Source organism: Crocodylus porosus, unplaced genomic scaffold, assembly GCF_001723895.1.
Source record: "Crocodylus porosus isolate Cpor-Errol unplaced genomic scaffold, CroPor_comp1, whole genome shotgun sequence".
In the NCBI taxonomy this organism is placed as follows: domain Eukaryota; kingdom Metazoa; phylum Chordata; order Crocodylia; family Crocodylidae; genus Crocodylus; species Crocodylus porosus.
In genome coordinates this window covers 236,827,039-236,850,356 of record NW_017728886.1, presented here as the reverse complement: position 1 = coordinate 236,850,356, position 23,318 = coordinate 236,827,039, and the positions used below count along the sequence as shown (strand labels likewise).

Here is a 23,318-nt window from a genome sequence, read left to right as displayed (position 1 = left end):
TCATCCAACCAACAGAACTATGTTTAAGGAAAAAAAGAACAAGATGGATGCAAAGCAATTACTATCCTGATAGATTTATATTATACTGGAAATAAATTTAAAGACTAAATTTATCAAAAAAGTGTTTTTGTAATCAGACAAGGTTCTTTTGGTGAATCTGATATCTTTTATTAGACCAACTTAAATAGTTGGAAAAAAATTTTAAGCACGCTTTCAGGTTTAAAAACCCCGCATCAGGCTGCACAGTTGGTGTGTGCTCTTCCTAGGTGGAGCTGTAGCAAGCTGTGGCTAGGCCATGCCTCGTCCCCACACCCATGTGGCAGGATGGAGCTAGGCCATGTGCCCTTTCCCACATTGGGCTGGGCTCAAGCCCAACTCCCACCCCCACCCCTGCAGGGCCAGGTCAAGCCCCTTTCCCCTGTGGAGCTGGGTTGGGGCTGGGCCATGCCACTTTCCCCAACAAGCTGTGCCATGCCCCCTCCCTCCACCTGTGGGGCCAGGTTGGATCTGGGATGCCTCCTGCCTTCTTCCATGTGGCTGAATGGAGCTCTTCCATGCTACAATGGTGGACTGGGACCACCAGCCAAGTCCAGCCCATGGACAGCCTGGGTACTGCTCAGCTGACTTGCTGGCCAAAAAGATTAAGCACCACTGCTCTAAGAGAAATCTTATAAATTCTGAAAATTTCATTTTGAGAACTGAACTTTTTGAGACAGATCCAACATATACTGCTTAAGGTTAAGAGCATTCTTGTTAAAGAAAAGAACATATCTAAAAATGCCCATTTGTTAAGCTCTCAGGGTTAATGAGCGCACTGAGGTCATATAATGAAAACTGCTCTTTCTGATAATTTCTTACTGATTTTTCACCCCTTTTTTCTAATCAAAGCAACAGCATCTTCAAAGTGAGGAGATGAACAATGACATAATTTGTTGTTACAGACACAGTGCAGGTTGGTTGTATTATAAATATTCAAATTTCCACATTTTTCCACTCTATCCAGCAGCCATTGTATTCCACTAGAACAGAACACACGTGACAGAACTGTATGCAATGAACTTAAAAACACTGCCAGCCATGGATGAAGTGAGCAACACATTATCCTCTGATATGCATACAGAACTTCCTTTAATAGTATAAGAGGGTTACACGTGTGCTGTAAAGAAAATGTTTCCGTACTTCCGAAGATAAATTTAGCCATTAACTACATTATTTTTCATCTATTTCTTTAACCCTAAATGTAACTTTTGGCCCCTTCATATTTTTAAAGTTAGTGTTACAATAGTCTTAAATCTAAATTTTAAATCACGCTTGTAGGGAGGGAAAGACTGCAGCAAGACTTGGATAGGTTACAGGGGTGGGCTAGCAAAAACAGGATGTGTTTCAATACTGACAAGTGCAGGGTGCTGCACTTGGGCAGTAGTAACCAGAAGCATACTTATAAGATGGGAAACGCCTTTCTTGAAAGCACAGAAGCAGAAAGGGATCTTAGAGTCATTAATGACTCCAAGATGAACATGGGCCGACAATGCAAGGTCACGGTTGGCAGGGCTAACTGGACCTTGTCGTGCATCCGCAGGTGCATCTCTAGCATGGACAAGGAGATGATTCTTCCCCTCTATGCAACACTGGTCAGGCCACAGCTGGAGTACTGTGTCTGGTTCTGTGCGCCCCATTTCAGGAGGGATGTGGACAACATTGAGAGGGTCCAGAGGAGGGCCTCCCGAATGATTTGGGGACAACGGGGCAGACTCTACAATGAAACACTGTGGGACCTGAACCTGTTCAGCCTTCACAAGAGAAGGCTGAGGGGGGACCTGGTGACAGTCTATAGACTTACCTGAGGGGACCAGAAGGGTTTGGGAGAGACCTTGTTTCCCCTAGCGCCCCCTGGCATAACAAGGCATAACGGCCATAAGTTGTTGGACAGTAGGTTTAGATTAGACATCCATAAGAACTACTTCACAGTCAGGGTGGCTAGGATCTGGAACCAACTTTCAAGGGAAGTGGTGCTGGCTCCTACCCTGGGGATCTTTAAGAGGAGGCTTGATGCCTACCTAGCTGGGATCATTTGAGCCCAGTTTTTTCTCCTGCCCAGGCAGGGGGTCGGGCTTGAAGATCTGCAAGGTCCCTTCCGACCCTACTTCAATGATTCTATGATAAATTAAGAAATCAATCATTTTATGAGAACAATAATGCATATATACTAACATTTCAACAAACCAAATATTCATGCACAGAAATAAAATACTGATATTCTGAACATATCTTTAAACAATACATTTTATAAACTTTCTTTTTCTGAAACATTCTCAGTCAAGAGACACTGGTTACAGAATAAATTTCGATAGAACATCAGATAAATCCTGTATCTGACCAGGATTGGGCAATGTGCTAAAACTTTCCTCTCCAGCAAGTGTTTATGCTGTAGCAAGAATGAAATTAGCAACATTGATGCAACAATATATTTCATCCCCCACAAGCCTCAAAACAGTACAAGCAGAGTTTCTACCTCAAAGCAAAGCAAGAGATGCTGCAAAATTCAGCACAAACTTATCTCAACTTCAGGCAGAAGATGCCAAGACTCTATGGCAACGGGCAATAGTACAAAACTTTATGACAGAGAGAACTAGTGTAATGAGCTGCTCCCAAGTTTATGCAATCCCCAATTGCATAAACCCCTCAGAGACCAGTACCAGGCAGAAAAAAAGCTAGTGAGCCAAAGCTAAATTATACTAGTAGCTGAACCCAAAAGGACTGAAATGCTAGTGTTACTTCTAAAGGTCCAGAACGTCACAGTCTATGGCAAGCTGCTTCACAATGAGAATTTTGTGGTGCTACTGACTTGAGTCCCCACATGGAAAACCAGCAAGTCACCTGTTCTATCACAGTTCTACTTGTGGGACATTGCAAGATTCTGTTTACTTGTATTTTACATGACATTTCCATTCACTTTTACCCTTTGTTTAGAACTGGTACAACTGTGCAAAAATTACCCATTTCCTTCCTCCTCTCCCTGCTGGCATGGCAGAGCAGGCTTAGGGAGAGGAGGACAGTACAGAACCTTCACCCATACAGTGAGCAACCCAAATGAATGATTTTAGAGGATTTGAGCTTCTCCTTAAACTTCCCTTGGCAAAATAGAGGTATCGCCCAAACCAAATAAAAGAAAACTTCTCTCTCTCTCAACAACAAAAAAAAATCACACTTAAAAAAAAGTATGCTTAAATCTATTTATGTTGCAAATAATAAATGAGAAAAATTATCAATTGGGTTTTTCTCCTCCAGTTTTACTAATTTATATCACAGACTACTACTTATGTACATTAAGAAAGTCTACTTCTAGAACATGGTACTTCTAGTTTCAGTAGGTCAATATAGCAAAATCACCATATCCACACAGTCATTTATCTAGAAGTTCTTTACATTCTCTCTCATTTGCTGTCTAGGACCAGCATGTAATAACTGTCCAGATCTGCACATTTGGGCTAGAGACAGACATTTAAAAAGCCTGAGCCTGAATTAATTTAATCTTTGCAGGTTAGTTTAACCTACAGAGATCAAACTGATTTGCAAGTGGCTAGACATTCACTTTTGGTTGCACATGCCTTCAGTAGCTCAGTCTAGAAGCCGGGGGGGCACTAGAGCAAGCCCTCCCTTCGCTTCCACAATGCTGAGCTGAGGGGGCCACATAGCCAGGCTCTGGCAGGACACTATGATTAGGGAGGCCCCCACCATGGCTTGCACAGTCCCCAGCTGGGGTGTGCCTAGATGGGGAGGAGGGAAGCAGCCCTTGGCAGGCTTCACCCCCTCACTCGCTGCTCAAGAGGCATGAGTGTTGCCATGGGTGGGGGGAGACTGCTTGTGTGGACTGCATACATATGCTGATGATACTGATCTTTTCAATCTTCAATCTCCCTCTCCCTGCTTCTTCATACTGCCTGCAGCAAACTGACAGGCACTGCATTCATTGCAAACCAGGTCATTTCTCACACCTCTCTCTGTCCCCTGTTGAACACTGACAGCAAGCCAGCAGGGAGCTTACAAAAACACAAAGCTTACCAGCCTATCAAGATAACAAAGCCTCTCTCTCATTAGTTCAAGCTCTTCTTAAATAGCTTTTTACAAAGCATTTTAAGGAAGAACAGAGGAACATTACCAGCTGACCTGTTAATTAGCTCCAAAAAGCCCTAACTGGACAGTGTTCTGTATGTCTTTGTTGCAGTGAAATTGGAGACAAACACATAGACATCTCTCAGCATTAGCTAGCATGGGAGCAGTATGACCATGACCAGGTGCCAGCTGGGGTTCATGCCACTGAAGTCCATGCTGTGGGAGAGTGGGGGGATCCCTGCTTGAGCAGCAAGCTGCAAGGGGGGACAGGGCAGGTGGAAGCCAGGCAGATGCTGCTATCTCCCAGCTGCAGTCTCCACCTCCTTCTCAGCCAGCCAGAGAAATGAAGAAAACTAGAGAGTACCATAAATTGCAATGTAATTAAGTACAATACAGAATTACTTCAGATATTAAAATAAAGTTGCAAGTTAAAGCAAAAGTGTAGGTATATGAGAACAACACAGTACATATACATCTTTATAAATAAATATTTGTTACGTGTATCTGTTTAGGAATAAAGTTGTATACTTAAAGACTTAATCATGAAGTCATGAAATATAAGAATTTTATGTTCCTATGTTTCATGGTAAGTACTCATGAGTTACAGCTGATTTTAATTAAAAGTAAATCAACTTAAATACATGCATTTTAGCTAAGACTATAAATGTCTGTCTCTGAAACTACAAGAAAAGTAATAATCTGCATGTCTTAAAATTGCCTAAACCCAAAATGTAAAACCAAAGTTGTCATATAAACTTAATACTTTTCTGCATAAAACAAATATACCAGAAGTAAAAAACTTATGCCTAAATGAAGTTTAGCATTCAGAAAAAATAGGAAATTCAAAATAAAATTATTCTCAACTTTCCTCTTTTTAGAAGTATATTTGCAACTGCAGTATTTAAATTAAATGATAAGATTGACTCTCCTAGCTTTGCCGGGTTCTGTTTAACCTTATTGTTTTCAAATGGCAAGAATGGTTATTTTTTCATACAGCTGCCTTTAAGGAAAAATCATACTGCTTTGGCACTGTAAAAGAACCATGGCTGAAATACTGGCCCCACTGAAGTCAAAATTCCTACTGACTGCAAACAGGCCAAGATTTCCTCTCATATCTCCAAAACCTCAGAAATGTTACATACTTCAGAAAAGCATTAAAAAAATGGTTCAGAATGTTCCTGATCTTCAAAAAGCCCTTATGCTATTAGGTTTATGTTGCTATAAAAATTACATATAGTTGTATAGTGTTCTATGCATGATCTATATCACATATACAGTATATGTGCTATATTTAGACGCTGCAGCGTAACTGAGGAAAGCCAACTGGAACAGCTGCCCCAGGCACTGCCTTTGTTGGGGGAGGGGGAACTGTAAAGATAATCGTGACCAGAGCAGTAGCTACTTGTACCACTGCAATCAGCACCGTGGCAGCCAGTGCTGCTCCAGGTATCATATGGCTGCCTTGGGTATGGAACTGCCTGACTATGCCTCTGCATAGATATACTATACTTAATACTATGCTTCTTATCATTCTTATATTACTTTCACTGTGGGGTTTGCATTTTTGAGCACCTACAGAAGAGATCTTAAATGGAGCAGAAAGAGTTCCACAAATTTTATTCTAATCTAATCATACACCTGATGGCTAATATGGGTCCTCACTTAGTTTTCAGATTTCTCCTTGCCAATCAAAGGTCATATAGCAGAGGCAGTGTCAACTTGTATAATGAATGCCCTTTTAAGAATTTTATTGATGGGCAACTATTTTAAACATACACTGCAGTATGTTCTAATGCTATAGAGACATTACTTAGGCTACAGAGAGCAGCTTACTTACGTCTGGGGCTCCTTTTCATTTTGTTGTTTTTGCTGTGGTTGAAGAACGTTATTTACCAGCTCAGTGATCCCACTAAAGGGAAACCACCTGTTTAAATAAGCAAATAATGTGACTGAATAACCAAATAAACCACACTAATTTAAATATTTTATTATCTAATAATAATAGAAATATACAGGCGGAAAAGCTACAGCCAATGGGAATGTTAGCTGCAATAGTAAGTCAGCCATTAAGGATGTAAGGGAAATAAACTTTTACACTTAACCAGTTCACAAGCAGGCAGCAAGAAACTACATCCAACTAACATGTGGATGAAGTAAGAAGCTGCAGGCAGCTCTCTTACAAGCCAGTCAGGAAGCAGATGACAAACTAGCTGCAGCCTATTAGGTATTACTGAAAGCTAATACCATCAAAGGTGCAGAAAGCAGAACACGGCAAAGGTAGAAAAGTCAAACCTTCTACACTCTTAAGAGATGTTACTTACTGTGTCAGTTGTGGTTTTTGTTCTTCTTTGACCCTAAAAAGATAAGTTTGCACAACTGAGTGCAATGTACTGTAAAACAATATCTACCTACAAATCTATAAACTATATCAAATGGGCCAGAAAAAGTATTTTGTGGTAAAATATACCCACTTAGTACATGCCCATATATTTATAATAAATGTATTCTGTGCTAACTTCCACTAAAACTGAAGTGAGGTAATATAATATTTTGAAGATAAATATTTTCTGTTAAAATAGGTACCCTGATATGTTATAATTGGTTCCTAATTCTTTAGACAGAATAGCTTACTACATCATAACATATTTAAAAATATACTCAAGTACACAATCACAAAGAAAATTGTAAATCATAATTACAAATTTTTTTATACTTTTATTTTTCTAATATATAAAAATAGTCAGGTTGGACTAAAGTTAAATTTTCAGCTGTCTTAATTAAAAGTTAACTTGAACCCTTAAGCAACTTATTTAAAATCTACTATTATGACTCAGTAGCTTATAGCAGAAGTACACTAAATTAGAAGATAAATCCTTATTACATCAATCATATCAATATCAGTTACAAAATACCTATGAAAAATAAAGAAGCCCATTTCTGTTTAAATAAAATTTACTAAAACTTACTGAAAGGAAATAGCTGTGTATTACCACAACAATTTATAAATATCTCTGACAAACATTTCAACTGATCAGTATTCTACCAATATCTAATTCCCCCTCATCTCATAAAGGCCATAAATACTTATAATTAGGGGTCTACCTAACTCGAGGCAGCCAGCTAATTTAACGGGCAGATTCCAGGACTGGCTGCCATTTTCAAGGGCTTACTGTCACCTCTGATAGGCAGAGGGTCCCTGGTGGCCCCACCCCCTGCCACTAATTACTGAAGAGGGCTGTCCATTGTATGCCTCTGCCCCTCATCACTGATTGGCTGAGAGGGCTGTCCATCATGTGGCCATGCCCCTTGCCTCTGATTGGTGGAGAGGGGCGAGGCAAGGTGGCAGCCCCCCTCCCACCTTGCCCCAGTCTGTCTGCATGGCTGGGAGAACTGCTGGCTCCCACTGGCAAGCCAGCATTTTATTTTTATTACTTTTTCCCCCTGGAGACTTCATAGAGATCACCCAATTTCATGATTTCTCAATCTTCTGAGAATTTAATTCCCAAATTCCAACTGAAATGACAACATACAAACTCTGGACTTTTGAATGTTTGTAACTTGGAAAAATATGGGCAAACATTGCATGCAGGTAGAAAGCATTTTCCCATCTCCAGAATGAATCTCTCATTTCCATGGTCCAAAGTATAAAGATGGAGAGTTTCTTAGTGGAATCATTGTAAATATATATTTACCCCAGTGCAGCCCATGCCTGCTCTACACCACCCAATTGTGGTGCATCCTAGCACATGTATGAGTGTACAGCCCTGACCCCACATGCTCCGCACTGGTCCACTGTCTGGGCTGAGCAGCAGGAGCCACCAGGAAAAAACTGTTGCTCAGTGCTGGGGGAAAGTGGCCCCTCTCCCTTGCCACTGCCAGGCAGTTTTTGGTGCATCCATCTGAAGCCTGCACTGTGTCAGGCTGCCCTGTGTCTCCATTGCCACCACCACCTCTGGGCTACCCTGAAGCTGCACTGCACTGTCACTGCTGCAGTGCAGGGTAGCTTAGAGGTGATGGTAACGGGGTAGGACCACTTTCCCCCAGCACTGAGCAACAGTTTCTTCCTGGCACTGCCACTGCTGCTGCTCATGCCAGACAGGTGAGTCCAGAGCAGGTGCTGGAGTCAGAGGTCCCTTCTGGCCCTACATTTCCATGATTCCATGATTTTTGCATTTGATTGTCTCCTTGTGGTACTTTGTACTTGTTCTTACTGAATTTCTTCTGAGTAATTTCAGGGCACTTCCACTGAGTAATTTGCAGTCCACTTTCTTTGGAGGATGGTATTAAGATTCAACCTGATAATTTGTACCTCACCTAGACTGGTGTCATCTGCATATTTACTAAATGTGCACTCAGTTTCATCCTCCAAGGCTAGGGACAAAAGTTAAACATAAACCAATTTAGGTGATCAGAAACCAATTTAAACCTGTAACAGAACAGAAATTCAGTGCATATAAACCAGTTTCAAAATGGCCAAAACCAGCTTAAGATAAACCAGGTTGAATGTAGTATCAGACTTAACTGATTTAGGTCAAACCAGTTTATGAAACTTCTGTCCCAAACCCCTTCCTGATTCAAGTTAAATCACAGTCCCCCAGCATCCCAGAATGCTTTGCAGTCCTGGGATGAGCTATGCCATCTGCTTTAGCAGAGCAGGGTTGGCCCTGCCCCTCTGTTCCCTAGCTAGAGCAGTGAGGGCTGGCTGACAAGGGGGTGGGATTGGGAAACCAGAGTCTCCACTCGAGTGGCAAATCCTGAACTCTCCTGCTACCTACAGTAGCAAGTTAGATTAATTACTCACATTCAGAGAAAATAGTTCACTATATTTTTTGATCCATCCAGCCAAAGGTTTTCCTTTCAAACATTCTTCCCCCTCAAAACTATTCCTTTCAACAGTGTTACTTATTCTTTTCTCTGCCCTCATTCACCTCTTTTACAGCAGGTTTCCTGTTCTGTCTTAGGTCTCTGTCTCCACTCTCACTTGAACTGGCATCAAGCAATTAGATCCCAGTGCCCTATGTCCACCCACAGAGGCAGAGTGGGAGAAGCAGCTTTGATTCTTTGGGTAGATGTGATATCTTTTGTTAGACCAACTAAGTAGTTGGTAATTTTGTTTTTTGCAAGCTTTTGGAGACAAACACCCTTCTTCAGGCATACGGAGTGTTTGTTGATGCTTGTGTGTTCTCCTGGGTAGAATAGAAGCCAATATGCAAAATGCTATGTGAACATACAAATGTGTAGCAGTGAGAACCAGAAGGAATGAAAGACAATAGGTGTGAGGCAGGTAGTTGGGGAGGGGGTGTTGAACTGGGAATAGAATGTAGCTAATAAAATGTAGACAGGTTACTGGGGGTTATCAGATGGCAGCTTTCCCTTTCTTTAAAAGGGACAGGCACATTGCAAAGACTCCAGTCCCTCAGCAGCATCAAGTCTATCAGAGCACATGCACACAGCTGAGATCAGGGGGTATGGTCACACCCCGGCCCAGGACCAGTATCATAAGCCAGGCAAGGTGGGTTTAAACCCACTCCCTGACCCTGGATCCCAGCCAGGGTTTGGCGGGGGGGAGGCAGTCCCTCTCCGGCTGTTGTCTCCCACCCCACTCGAGCAGAGAACAGAGGGCATGCTTATGCCCACCCCCCCACCCCCATGCAGGGAGAGTGGAAAAGCCTTGGAGCTTCAGTCCCTTCCCTTTGACAGTGGCTGGCAGGCTGGGAGCCATGTTCTAGTGCCCCATGGCTTCTGACCTGAGCTACTGCAGGTATGTGGCTGCATTTCCTGAATCAAAAGTGAATGTCTGTCACTTGCCTCTCAGTTTAACCTCTGCAATTTAAACTAACCTACAAAGATTGAATTGATCCAGCATCAGGCTTTTTGACTGTTTGTACTTAGCACAAGTCACTAATGAAGATATTAAACAATACCAGACCCAGGACAGACCCCTAGGGAACCCACTTGATTCCTCTTCCCAGTTAGATATTAAGTCATTGAGGACTACATTTCAAGCATTAATATCCAACCAGTTCTGTAGCCATCTAACAGTACTTCCATATTTCCTTAGCTTACTGATACTTTTATAAGGAAAACAATCAAAACTCTTGCTAAATTCAGGGTATACTGTATCCAGTGCTCTCCTCCCAATCCACAAAACCCTCTTTTACTTGTCACAGAAGGAAATCAGATATGTTAAGCATGACTTGTTCTTGACAAATCCATGTTGGCTATTCTTTATCACCTTGATATCCTCTAAATCTTAGAAATAGATTCATTACTGACATGCTCCAGCATCTTTCCAGGTACTGCGATTAGACTGACCGGTCTGTAATTCCCTGAATTTTCCTTGTCCCCATGTCCACTCCCACCCTCCCACCCACCCACCCACTTACCCACAATTTTTTTTTAATTAAAAGATTTGCACTATATTTTACCTTTTCCAGTCATTTAAGATGTTGCCTGATCTCCATGAGTTTTCAAAGATGGCTCTTTGACACAATGGCTCTACAATTACCTTAGCCAAATCTTTGTGTACTCTAGCATGAAATGATCTGTTCCTACTGAACTGAAAACATCCAATTTAAGTAATCTCTGACATATTGTTTTTCTACTACTTAGCTGATTATCTCCTGCTAAATATGCCTGTCATCTGAGAGCTGATATTATTTTTAAGAATGAAATAAAAAATAATAATATTTCAATATTCTCTACATCCTCCCTTATTAGCTGCCTCAGCTTCTCATTCAGTACAGGACTCATACTTTCCTTGTTCTTCACCTACTTCCCTTATTTCTAACATACTTACAAAATCCATTTTTGTTGCCTTTTGTTTCTTACTTGCTGAATCTAAATTTGTGCCTTGGGCTTCCTGCTTATTTCCACATGCCAATATTAAACTGTTGCATTTGTTCTTAGTAATATATTACTAACACTTACCACTTTTTTTGAGACTCCCTTTTCAGTTTCATGTCAATGATCAGTTCACTGTATAGCCAAGCTGGTCTCCTGCTGATATCTTTCCTTCACATCAAGATAGCATGTCCTTGTGACCTTAATATTGTCTCTAAGTACAAAAATCTCTCCTGGACTTCTTTTCCCCATAGGATTGAAGATCTGCTTTACTGAAGACCAATATTTTTATTCTGCTGCTGTCCTTCCTTTTCTCCTTACAATCATGAACTCTATCATTTTATGACCACTATCAGCAAAGCTGCCTTTCATCTGGCTCTCTCAACCAAGTCCTTGCTATACAGAACAGCAAATCAAGAGACTCTATGTACTACTGTTACCTTCTCAGCATGTCACAGTACCTAAAGTCCCTTATAAATACCAAGTCCTGTGATTTAAATATTTTGGTTAATTGTTTCAGAAAAAACGTTATCAACCTCCTCCCAGTTTGGTAGTCTATAGTAGCCAAATTCTGTCATCCTTACATAATATAATGCCTTATTTTGGGGGGATGTTAATGGGCAAGGTTCCACATCAAATAACATGAAGGAAATTAACCTATTAGACCCAACACTCAAACCTCTGCTTCTCTACTAACAGCATTGTTTCTCTGGTATACAAGACAAATTCTAGCTTGGAACCTTCAAACAACTGAAATGTCTAAATATAATTATAGTTCTATAGTTATAAATAGAGAAGTTAGGATGGCCAAACAGTTGGTTTCCATGATAAAACCCTGATGTGCATGCATTAAGAGCCTGCCTTTTATTCATCCTCTAAACGGTGAACAAATAGAAAGATTCATAGATTCATAGATGCTAGGGTTGTAAGGGACCTCAACAGATCGAGTCCAACCCCCTGCCTAGGCAGGAAAGAGCGCTGGGCTCAGATGATCCCAGCCAGATGCCTGTCCAGCCTTCTCCTAAAGACCCCCAAGGTAGGGGAGAGCACCACCTCCCTTGGAAGCCCATTCCAAATTTTGGCCACCCTTACCGTGAAGAAGTTTTTCCTGATATCTAGCCTAAATCTGCTTTCTGAGTTTGTGACCATTGTTCCTCGTTATCCCAAAAGGCACCCTGGTGAACAGAGCATCTCCAATCCCTTGCTGCATCCCCCTAATGAATTTGTAGGCAGCCACAAGATGACCTCTCAGTCTTCTCTTGTGGAGGCTGAAGAGGTCCAGGACCCTCAGTCTCTCCTCATAGGGCTTGTCCTGTAAGCCTCTAACCATACAAGTGGCTCTCCTCTGGACCCTCTTGAGTCTATCAACATCCTTCTTGAAGTACGGCACCCAAAACTGGACGCAGTACTCCAACTCCAGTCTGACCAATACCACATAGAGGGGAAGTATCACTTCCTTGGATCTATTTGTCATGAGTCTGCTGATGCATGATAAAGTGTGGTTAGCTTTGCTGATGGGAAAACAAATAAACAAGAAGCCTAGAAACAAAAACAGCACTTACATATAAGAAAAAGTATATAGCAAAGTATTTGAGATAAAAAAGTATAAAATAGAATCATGGTTGCTATGAATCAGTGTACTTTTCTAGTAAATGTTTTTGATTGATGTAGCTTTCAGCCTCTTAGCTCTGTTTCAGCTCTGTTTCAGTTCATCATGCCACCTGCTCCTTCCTCAAGTGGTTTTACAGATCATGTGTGAAGTGAACATGAGCACTAAGCAAGCACTTCATTTTTTTAAATTTAGATTGCTAGAAATGTGCCTATCCTGAGCTCCACAGGCTCATACAAATACTTTCTGTACAAAATACTTCCACCATAGATGTCAATTGTAAATCTTTTTAAAGCAAAAACACATACCCTGCAAGATACAAAGTGATTCTGTCACACTACCAAAAGTAAGTATGGGAAAATGACTTACAAAGCCAATGATCCTTCAGTGAATACATCCTACCTCAACCCTCTTGCATTTAAACTGGGAACAAAGAAATGGACCGTTTGCTCAGGCACCCTCCCCCACTGCCAAATTCCCAAACTCTAAGCCCCACACAGCTGGATGAAACCAGATCATGCCCCCTTCTCCCACCACGTCAGCTGGATAGGATAAGACCATGATGCCTTTCCCCTGCAGGACCGGGTTGGGACTGGGCCACTCCCCTTTCCTCTGTGTGACTGAGTCATACCCCCTCCACTTGGTGGAGCAAGGTTGGGTCTGAGCTACACCCTCTTCCCCATGGGGCCAAGCCATACCCCTTTCCTCCCCCATGGGGCCAGGTTGGATCTGGGATGCCCCCTGCCCTCCTCTATGAGGCTGAATTGGGCCCTGCCACAACCACCCCGTGTCAGATCAGGGCCAGCTGGATCCAGCCCAAACAGCCTGGGCACTGCCCATCTGGGCTGCCAGCCAAAAAGTTTGAATACCATCATAATAGGAAAAACAGGACTCTAGATCACAAGATGAAAACATGACTCCCAGGAATTTTGCTGAACAACTCTAGCCAAAATAAGCAGAGGAAATGGACAACTATCCTTCCCATATATTCCTTTCCATATATTCCAAAAAATTCATTCAAAACCCAAGTAATTCTGTCCATAAACATTCTATCTAATTTAAAAATATGCTTTCATATGGATGGGTACAGTACAACAGTACTTACAGCAATGAACATAACAATAATTCGTTCAACTAAGAGGAGATAACCACAAAAACAATAAACCATCACAGTCCAATCAATTTAGATGACTGGGATTTTCAGAATGATGTGGTAGAGTCAATGGAGTCAAAGACAACCTTGTTTACCTCCTATAGTGCTATGGCATTAAGCTTCAAAAATGCTTTCTGCCACAGTTAGTAAGATTCAGACTGAAAGTTACGCCACAAGTACTGCAACCATCACTTTTTCTACTTTATCTCTAATAGTCCCTGCTTCACACAAAGATCTATGATGATAAAGAAGAAAAATTTATCTATGGATCATTGCATTATAGTTAAGGAATAAAGATCATCACAGTGTCTCATACAGCCTTCAAGAAAATCATCTCTCAATGGAGCAACATCCTTTCTGAGCATCTCATAAATCTAACATCTAAAAGCCAACCAATAAAAATAAGCAATGTGCCCAAAAATAGAGTATTCCTCAAATTCAGAGAAGATAAGAGTTAATCTTTGAAAAGAATATGCCTCCAGCCTTGCACCATTTCTCCTACATACTCCAATCTCTATACAAAACAGATCAATCTCTTAACTATCTCCTGAATAAACTAAATAGACTGGGTCTCTTAGGGTTTCTGACAGCAAGTCAGGCTTCCCAGATCTTATGCATTTCACTTGTTTTGACCCATTTCTAATTTGTCAACATCCTTTTTAAAATGTTAACACACTATTCCATTAATGGTCTCACTAATCCCACATATAGCTTCAATAAATATGACTCTACTATTCCCCTACTTACATATCCAAGGATAGCATTTGCTTTCTCATTCTCAACATTATATTGCAAGCTCATAATCTGCTGGTTTTCCACCACGATTCCAAATCCTTTTCAGACTAAGTGCTTTCCATAATGAAGGTCTTGATCTTCTGAGGTCTGCAGTTAGCTGTACTAAAATTAGACCTGGTCAAACCAATTCCAGAAAAGATTTGTTTTTAGTGGAGAAGTTCAGTTTCAACAAACTTTGACAGAACTCAGACTCAGAACTCAGGATTCCTTTGGAGGTCTGCCTAAATTTATTGCCAGCTCCTAAACTGCTCAGCTACTACACTGCCAGGGAGCCAAATGCTTAAAAATCCTGTGCCCCTGGGCCTCAGGATCTGTGACAGCCTTCCAACAGGATTGCCTCAAAGTCTGGATTCCAGGGTCAGTGATTAGCCTGGAGCAGTCTACCAGCCAGACTGCCTCAGAATTAGGGGCCCTAATGCACAGGTCCAGGATAGGCCACCAGATGCACAACCAAGGCCCTGGATTCCATTACCTTTTCCTAAAAATTTCAAAATGCAGAGGTTTCCTTCCAAAGAACAACAAAGCCAGATTTTGAAACACTGAGGCCTCAGCCTCGGCCTCACCACAATCCTCTGGCTGGGGAACTAGCTCTGTGGTAGGATACAGAGGGTGGTGGTTGACCAAAGTCAATCGTCATGGTGTGCTGTGACCAGTGGGGTCCCTCAAGGCTCTGTCCTTGGGCCTATATTGTTCAACATCTTCATTAATGATGTGGACGTTGGTATCAGAAGTGGACTGGCCAAGTTTAACAGTGACACCAAACTCTGGGATAAAGCGACCATACCTGAGGACAGAAGCGTAATCCAGGCAGACCTTGACAGGCTCACGAAATGGGCGGACAAGAACCCTGAAAAATGCAAGGTTCTCCACCTTGGGAGGAAAAACCTGCACCATGCTTATAGGCTTGGCAGTGCTACACTGGCTAGCACTATGGACAAAAGGGACTTGGGGGTCATGATTGACCACAAGATAAACATGGGCCTGCAATGTTATGCTGCTGCTAGTAAAGCGAGCAAAACGCTGGCTTGCATCCATAGATGCTTCTCAAGCAAATCCCAGGACATCATTCTCCCACTGTACTTGGCCTTGGTGAGGCCACAGCTGGAGTACTGTGTCCAGTTTTGGACTCTACAATTCAAACAGGATGTGGAAAAGCCTGAGAGGGTGCAGAGGAGAGCCACGCGCATGATCAGAGGTCAGGAAAACAGACTTTATGAAGAGAGGCTGAGAGCCATGGGACTCTTCAGCCTGGAAAAGTGCAGGCTCAGGGGTGATCTGATGGCCGCCTATAAGTTTTTCAGGGGTGCTCACCAGGATCTGGGGGAATATTTGTTCACCAGAGCGCCCCAAGAGATGACAAGGTCAAACAGTCACAAACTCCTGCATGACCATTTCAGGCTGGACATAAGAAAGACTTCCTTTACTGTCCGAGCCCCCAAGGTTTGGAATAGACTGCCACCGGAGGTGGTTCAAGCACCTACTTCGAATGCCTTCAAGAGACATGTGGATGTTTAAGAAATGTTATACTGGGCCAGATCACCTTGTCTAGCTATCTTTCTCTCAGAATGGCAGATACCAGATGCTTGAGGGAAAAGTTTTCATTCAGGGCCTATCCAAACTGTTTTGTCCCCTGCTCCTTTCTCTCTGCAGCTTCCAGCATTTAAAAGCCTAGGAATTGCTAATTTTGAAGCTGGTTCCCCCCTAGCTCTCATGTTTAACACCTACTAAAAAAAGAGGCATAAGCAGTCATTTAAACACCAATTTTCAGTGACATAACCCCTTTCAGCCACTACTTCTATGCTGCTTGCTACCATGTGCCAGAGCTGCTGCAGGGAAGGTGCAGGATGTGGCTGAAGAAGGGATAGAGTGAGATGGATGGAGGACAGAAGGATAAAGCAGCTCCTAGCACCATTCTAGCACCCTGCTTAGGAAGCACCCAGGGCTTGTGCCATGCTTGTCCACCCATCATTATGCTGTAGATAATAAATTTGTTCATTCCACTTCAGAACCCAATTAAATTATCAGCTTCCAAAACCTCCTGTGGCAATGAGTTTCATAATTACCATATTTACTCAAATCCAAGACAAGGTTTTTTCCCAATGAACACAGGTGAAGAAAAGCCTTATTTTAGGGTACTTGTACATGTGATGATTGTCACCATGTACACATTACAAAAATGTCCTTTGTATGGCTTAACGGAGTCACACAATTCACATATGTGAGGCTTGGGGGTTTCAAATGAGTTTGCAACGTTGCTCCAGAGGCACACAAATGCAAAAACAAAACAAACAAACAAAATCTAAAAAAAAAACTGAAAAGAAAATGGCAGAACACAAAATCATCCACAGACTGAAACGTATTAACTTTGGTCTCAAAAGGGACCATGGATTTTTATCAATTACCTGGACTAGCTACTTATTCCACTACAATGCTTTAAGTACTCCATGATCTCTATTCAGTTGCTCATCCCTCTTTGTGTGTACTGAGAGCCTCTGGACACCAGTCCAGAAAGGAAGAAGCTCCTATGAATTCCAAGGTGTGGAAACACTTCCTCCCAAGTTCTATCATTCATAGGATAATATGGATGAAACTGCAAAGCTGAAAAGCTTGTTAGACTGATGGCTCAGAAAGTTTAATGAAACACTTACATAACTTGTCCTCAAAGAAAAAAATATATGCTTTGCTAGTGTTGAAATAGTTTGGTTAAGTATAAAGAGAAGAATAAGTATTGTTTACAGAGCATGCACAGTACTCTATTTTCTTTAAAGAAAAAGCACAGAACAATTAGGGGATTTCTTCAGGTCTATAGAAAGCATGTTGCTTTCTAGTTTCCCTCTGTGCATAATAAAGACACTGATCTCAGAGTGTTCACAAAAACAGTTGGAAAGTATCAGAGGTAAACTCCAAATATTTCAAATCTGAGAAAATAATTTTATCTCAAACACAAAATCTCCGGTTATGCATGTGTACCAAGGTACCTGAATAGGTGGTAACCTTTAAATAAATACAACTATCTGTATTACAAGTATCTGACATTACAAAGTTGATTATACTCAGCACTGGCCTTAGGACTTGTGTTTTGCTCTTCTTTATATTCCAAGTTCCAAAAGTCAGATGGTTATGAAAAGCTAGCAGTTAGTTCAAAAGAAGGGATGCCAGCATGCGGGCTCTGAGGGAAACACTTTATTATGACTCCTCTAATTAACTAAATTCTTAATTTCCATGTGTTTTCAACTATCAAATGAACTTTTGATAATCAGGATTGTAATGTCAATGTAAAGATACTGAGAAAACAGAATTTGGAGCTACTATCTTTGAATAGCCTCTGGTGTCATTTAAACTGTCTGCTTCTATGTCCAATGTACAAAATGCAGATACTACTTAGCAAGCAAGCAATTGCAAGCATTGTCACTTACTTAATTTTCTAAACCAGATAAAAGAGAATATCCCCTCGTTCTAGGTTCTAGCAACAATCTTCTTAAATCTTCATTATAAGGAATACAACTCCTATAACAATACTACTGGTAACAAAAGCCTGGCCATAAGAAATATTTTTAAAACTACACTTACAGTTACCACTCTACCATTACCCAAGCTCTCCAAAAGTCAGGAAACAGAGATGGGACTTACAGTATAATCTAAAAAGAAACTGGATTCACACCTCTGTCTGGGGGAAATGAAAATAAAATGAATGAGCTCCAAATACAAAGCACTCTACCGCTAAATTCTTTATCTAGCAGATTTCTGCTTCAGCAGCTTTGCTGGTCCCAATTATGGCAACATGGCACAGAAAGAGAGACAGTCTTTCAGATGCAGAGGTTGCAGCTCACTTGCATCTATCTAGCTCAAAACCCTAAGATCAACGTTGAAACCGTCAGCCAATTCTGACTGGAGAATGTATTGTGTTATACTCATGACGAGGCACACTTTGGTCTGCAGTTGAAAGACTCCTTTTTTGAAGCACTTCAAAGTATAGCCCCTGCTGTGTCCCCCAGGTGAAGCATTTCAGAACTGGTGCTTCAGTTGGGGGACAGGATAGGGGACTGTGGCAACCTGCAACTCTCTTCATTCCTGCTCCCCTCCCCCACAAACATGGAAGGGAGGGCCATGTGGAAGTTGGAGGACACTGTCAGTCCCCAGTCTTCCAGGGCCTCCAACTCCATTCTTCCTCAAAGGAGGGGTGGGAGGAAGGGCACCTGATGTCAGTGAGCACTCTCCTGTCCACTCCACTTGCGCTCTCCTGCAGTGCCCTTCTGGCAGAACCAAGAGACTGAAAGTCCCATGCCTCCACCACGCCCCAGCAGAACCAAAAGACTGAATGCAGAAATGTATGTAGGAATAAGGGACTGGAGAGCAGGAATCCTGGTTCTGGTGGGAGGTAAGGGAATCACTGGGCCTCCAGTCTGTCAGTTCCAGGAGAGTAGAAGGGTAGGGAGATACCCCAGGAGAGCAGAAGCAGAAGCAAAGTGGACAGGAGAAAACTCACTGACATCACATTCCTCTCTCCCAGTGCGGGGAGGTGGGGGAAAGTGGAGCCCTGTGGACTTCCTGGAGGAAACAGGAGTCCCCTGTCAAGCATCTGTAAAAGAAAGCATTGCATTTTGAAGCACTTCTAAATAGCACCTGTTTCTTTTAGAGTTAGTTTTGGAGTGCTTCCACCATTTGGGGAAAGCTCTGAATTGGCATGTACATCTTTGAAGAACTCTAAAAGTTGCACAGTTGTTTGAAGTACTTCAAATATTATGTCTGTCTCCAGCCTAATTTAGCAGGAAGAAAGGCACAGAAAACAGTCAGTCAGACAGCCTACATTGGAAAGAAACATTGACTATGTCCTTCTTCACTATAAACATCTACGCTGTCCTCACAGTACTTCGGTTTGCCACTTCTTAATTTTTTTAGTATCAGTTGGGGAGTATAACTAGACCAGGGTAGCTTTAGGATGGTGCAGTCACACCCCACTTCAATTCCTTCTCTTAGTGGCAAAGTGGAGCAGGACCAGGAGGACACTGCCGCAAGAGGAGGTATTGCCAGCAAAAGCCAGGTTAACCCTTCACTGGTTCTGAAGCAGCTGTCAAAATTTAGGGCTTTTGATCTTCACTTGCTATATAAAACTGCAGTGGCACAGAGCCAGGGCAGGGTTAATTTGGTTTTTGGTAGCAACACCTGCCCCTGCAGCAGTACTGTGCCCTGCTTGACCTTGCTTTGCAATCCACCTTTTCAATATCCTAGATCTGCTGGTGAACCTGACCACTATAAACAAATCTGAGGTAATACTACACAGAAATACTACTACTAATAATGCTACACAGAAATACTCAAACATAAGGAAAGTTATTATCCTTGCAGTCTCCAACTCAGGATCCTCCACTTCAATTTTATTGGGACTAGGTCTCAGCCAGTTAGAGACATATCCTATTCCATCTATTAGGCACCTGAGTGAACTTAAGTATCTAAGTGCAATTCTATTCTACCCTGCTCAAGTCCCTGAAAAATCATTAGCACATCTCCTTTTGTAACACATTCTGTTAGCTTTAAGTTTAGGTCACAAAATATATCATGAAAGAGGAAGATCTATCCACCTTTTATGTTAACGGATGTTCAGGAACTAGAACACAATGGAACAGGACCAGGTTCATACACCATATTTACTGGAATCCAAGAGAGGGATTTTCCTCATTTAACAAGGTGGGGGGGTTGGGACTCTCATCTTGAATTGGAGTACAAGGAGGAAGGCAGGTGGCTGCTAAAACTCTGACTCTGGCCAGGACCCAGGCTTGGGGCTGGAGTTGGAAGACTTCCCCTTCCCCTGCCACCTACCCCGACTCTGCCACCACTTACCCTCCATCACAGCACTCACACTAGCCCAGGCCAAAGAGCATATAGTCACTCCAGCCCCCACCCAGCTGTAGAGCAGTGACAGCAGCAGCACTGGCTCCAGCTCTAGCACTGGGGCCTGAGCTACCACCATCACAACCACTGTGAAGGGGGCAAGTGCCAGGGAGGCAAGTGGGGGGGAGCAAGTGCCGAGGGGACAGGCACCACTGGGGGAGGCATAGGCACAAGGCAGATGGCAAATGAAGCAAGTGCTAGGAGGTGCAGGCACCATAGGAAGGGGCAGGCAGCAGAGGAGAAATAGTGGTGGGTGGGGGGCATACAAGCATGGGAATGCAGGCAACAGGGGGAGCAGGGACTAAAGTATGCAGGCATAAGAGAACAGGCAGCAGAGGGTAGTGCTAGGGAGGACAGGCAACAGGGAGCAAGGGATGGCGGTCAGGCTACTTGATTCCCTACTGCCTGCTCCCCTGTTGTTTGCCCTGCTGCAGCAGTGGGTGCACAAATTTAAAGTGACCCTCCAATAATTAGATTCTATATATGGAAATTTATAACAAATTTATAACTTGTCCATGTATAGAATCCAATTATTGGGGAGTTGTCTTAAATTCAAATATAATACTTAAATCCACTTACATGCTTAACAGGTTGAATAGGACCTGGCCCTTAGTTTTCACCCTTTCCTCAAACTGAGCCAAAACATTTATAAAGGAACCAATATATTCAGGTAATGTTTACACACCACTGCACACTGCCATGTAGACGTACTCTAATTTAGATTAAATGGAAAAGTAAAACCACACATCATTAACATGTTGGAAGTACTGAAACCCATGACTCCTCATTCATTAATCTTTGTTTAGGCCCTATTTATACATTAAAGAAGAAGAAATAGGATAAAAACCCCTCATGAAATTTCCTATGGAATAAAGCAGAAATTACTAAATACAATTTTTTCCTGAACATTCTCTAAGGAAAAATACCTAAAAGATGCCTTACCCACAAGTAGTCCCATCCCCTGCTATGGCTAGTAGGCAACTCAATCTCAAAATTAAGACTGCCCATACAGTACTCCCCATATCTGTATGCATTACAATACAGCCTATAATTAGGTAATCATGTTATTTTTTAACAAGACAGAAACTAAAAGCATAAACTGAGTTGTGTATGTTTGAGACATCAGCACAAAATAATGATTGTTATATTAAATTAAAAATCCTATTTAATGCATCATTCTGGGAGGGGTTCTCTTGAAAAGACAAAAGATCTTGAAAAAGTTAATTTAGATTTTTTTTAAATACAAAAAATACAAAACTATCAAACTGCAGAAAAAAGATAAATAAGTGGAAATAGGCCACTGGGGAAAATCCATTTCTCTGGTTAATACTGGTTGCTGACTGCAGGAACAACTCAAATAATCTTTGGCATGTCCAAAAAAGCTTTTTCATTAATCTATTTATACGCCTACCTTAAGGATTTATACAGCCCCCATTATCAGAGCATCCGAGTATCTCATGATCATTTAAATGTATTTACCCTCATAATATTCCTGTGAGGTAAGAAATGCTCTTATCCCAATATTATGAAGACAGAATTGAGGCACAAAGAAACTAATGTGCCCAAGATGACACAAGAAATCTATTTTGAATAGGGACTTGAACCTAAGTCTCTGAAGTCAATATGGTATGCATCTACCCTACCTTCTACCACAACTACTGACACAGTCAACCTTCCCACAAAGGTACAGCATAGGTGTATCATTCCAAAAGCTGTATACATATAGCATAGCAGTTAATGAAAGCATTTGGAAAGCTCTACAAAAATGGTAAATAGTACCCCCCACTGATTACATATAACTAAAAGTCTCCTTTATCCCACTGTCTGTTCTAGTAGATTATGAAAACAAAATACACAACAGTGCATACGCTCACTCAAGAAGTTTACCAGTCCAAGTAGGAGTATTATAATTCTTCTGTGCCTGTCCATTTCATAGATTATGGGGCTGGAAGGGACCTCACAAGATCATCAGGTCCAGCCACCCTGCACTAGGCAGGGAAGACAATGAGTTCAGTCTCCTGTCCCAGGACCTCCTGATCCAGTGTTTCTCTACTAGTGGGACGTGAAGGTCGTGTAGGTGGGACTTTTCCAAAATAAGTGGCATTCCTGAGAAAGGTAGGGGGCCCAAAATGCACGTGAACATAAAAATACGTTTCTTGGAAAAAAAAGTGGGGTTTTGTTTTTATCATGGTGGGACGTAAGGTGCAAAAGGTTGAGAACCACTGCCCTCGTCAACCTCCTCCTGGCCCAGCTGGCCGTGTACCTGACCAGGAAGGAGGCTTGAGAACCACTGCCCTCATCAACCTCCTCCTGGCCCAGCTGGCCATGTACCTGACCAGGAAGGAGGCTTTGGCTCTCTGGGGGGTCTGCAGGGCTGCTTTCTTTGCGCCACTTCACACCCGTCTCCGAGTAAAGTATCAGTGGGCAGCGTCCACTGGCTCCTTCAATTCATCGGAGGGCTAATGGGTGCTGTCCAGGGTGCTCTGCTCCATGTCCCCCCCTTGGCACTCTTGTGACAAACCTTTGACCCCCACTGCTGTTCCAGCTTTTGATCACCTAGCAATCGCTCCTCCCACTGGGGGAGTCCAGTAAGTTTGAAGCCTAAACCTAGGCCAATAAGCATTATAGACCTTCATTTTCCTTTATCCTTACCTTCATAATATAAGTCTGTTGACATTAATTCCTTGGCAGACAAGTGTCTTTTCTGAGGATTATAATGAAGTGATTAACTCTTCAGGAGTTTGATCACTAATAAAATGAGGGGTAAGCAACCGGTGCTCCAGCCCCAGCACCTGACTTAGAGGGGGCAGCCAATCCAGCCCAGCCCATGCTGCTGGCCACTGGCCAGGTCTCAGACTGGTAGTTAGTTACACCTCTGGATTTGATGCACTTATGTGTATAAATATATATTTGCAT

At 42.2% G+C, this 23,318-nt stretch overlaps 1 protein-coding gene and 1 long non-coding RNA gene across 2 annotated transcripts in view; both read right to left on the bottom strand.

The window, feature by feature from the left end:
* The window catches only part of RIMS2 (regulating synaptic membrane exocytosis 2), an 867,608-nt gene that overhangs the window by 741,862 nt on the left and 102,428 nt on the right, over nt 1–23,318 (bottom strand). The gene's annotated exons all lie outside the window — the stretch shown is intronic.
* Nucleotides 5,968–23,318, bottom strand: part of LOC109321212 — a 46,725-nt gene continuing 29,374 nt past the window's right edge. Inside the window, exons 2-3 of the long non-coding RNA XR_002103996.1 lie at nt 6,435–6,467; nt 5,968–6,037 (exon numbers count right to left, since the gene is read on the bottom strand). This is a non-coding gene — a long non-coding RNA (uncharacterized LOC109321212). The remainder of the gene's footprint in view (nt 6,038–6,434; nt 6,468–23,318) is intronic.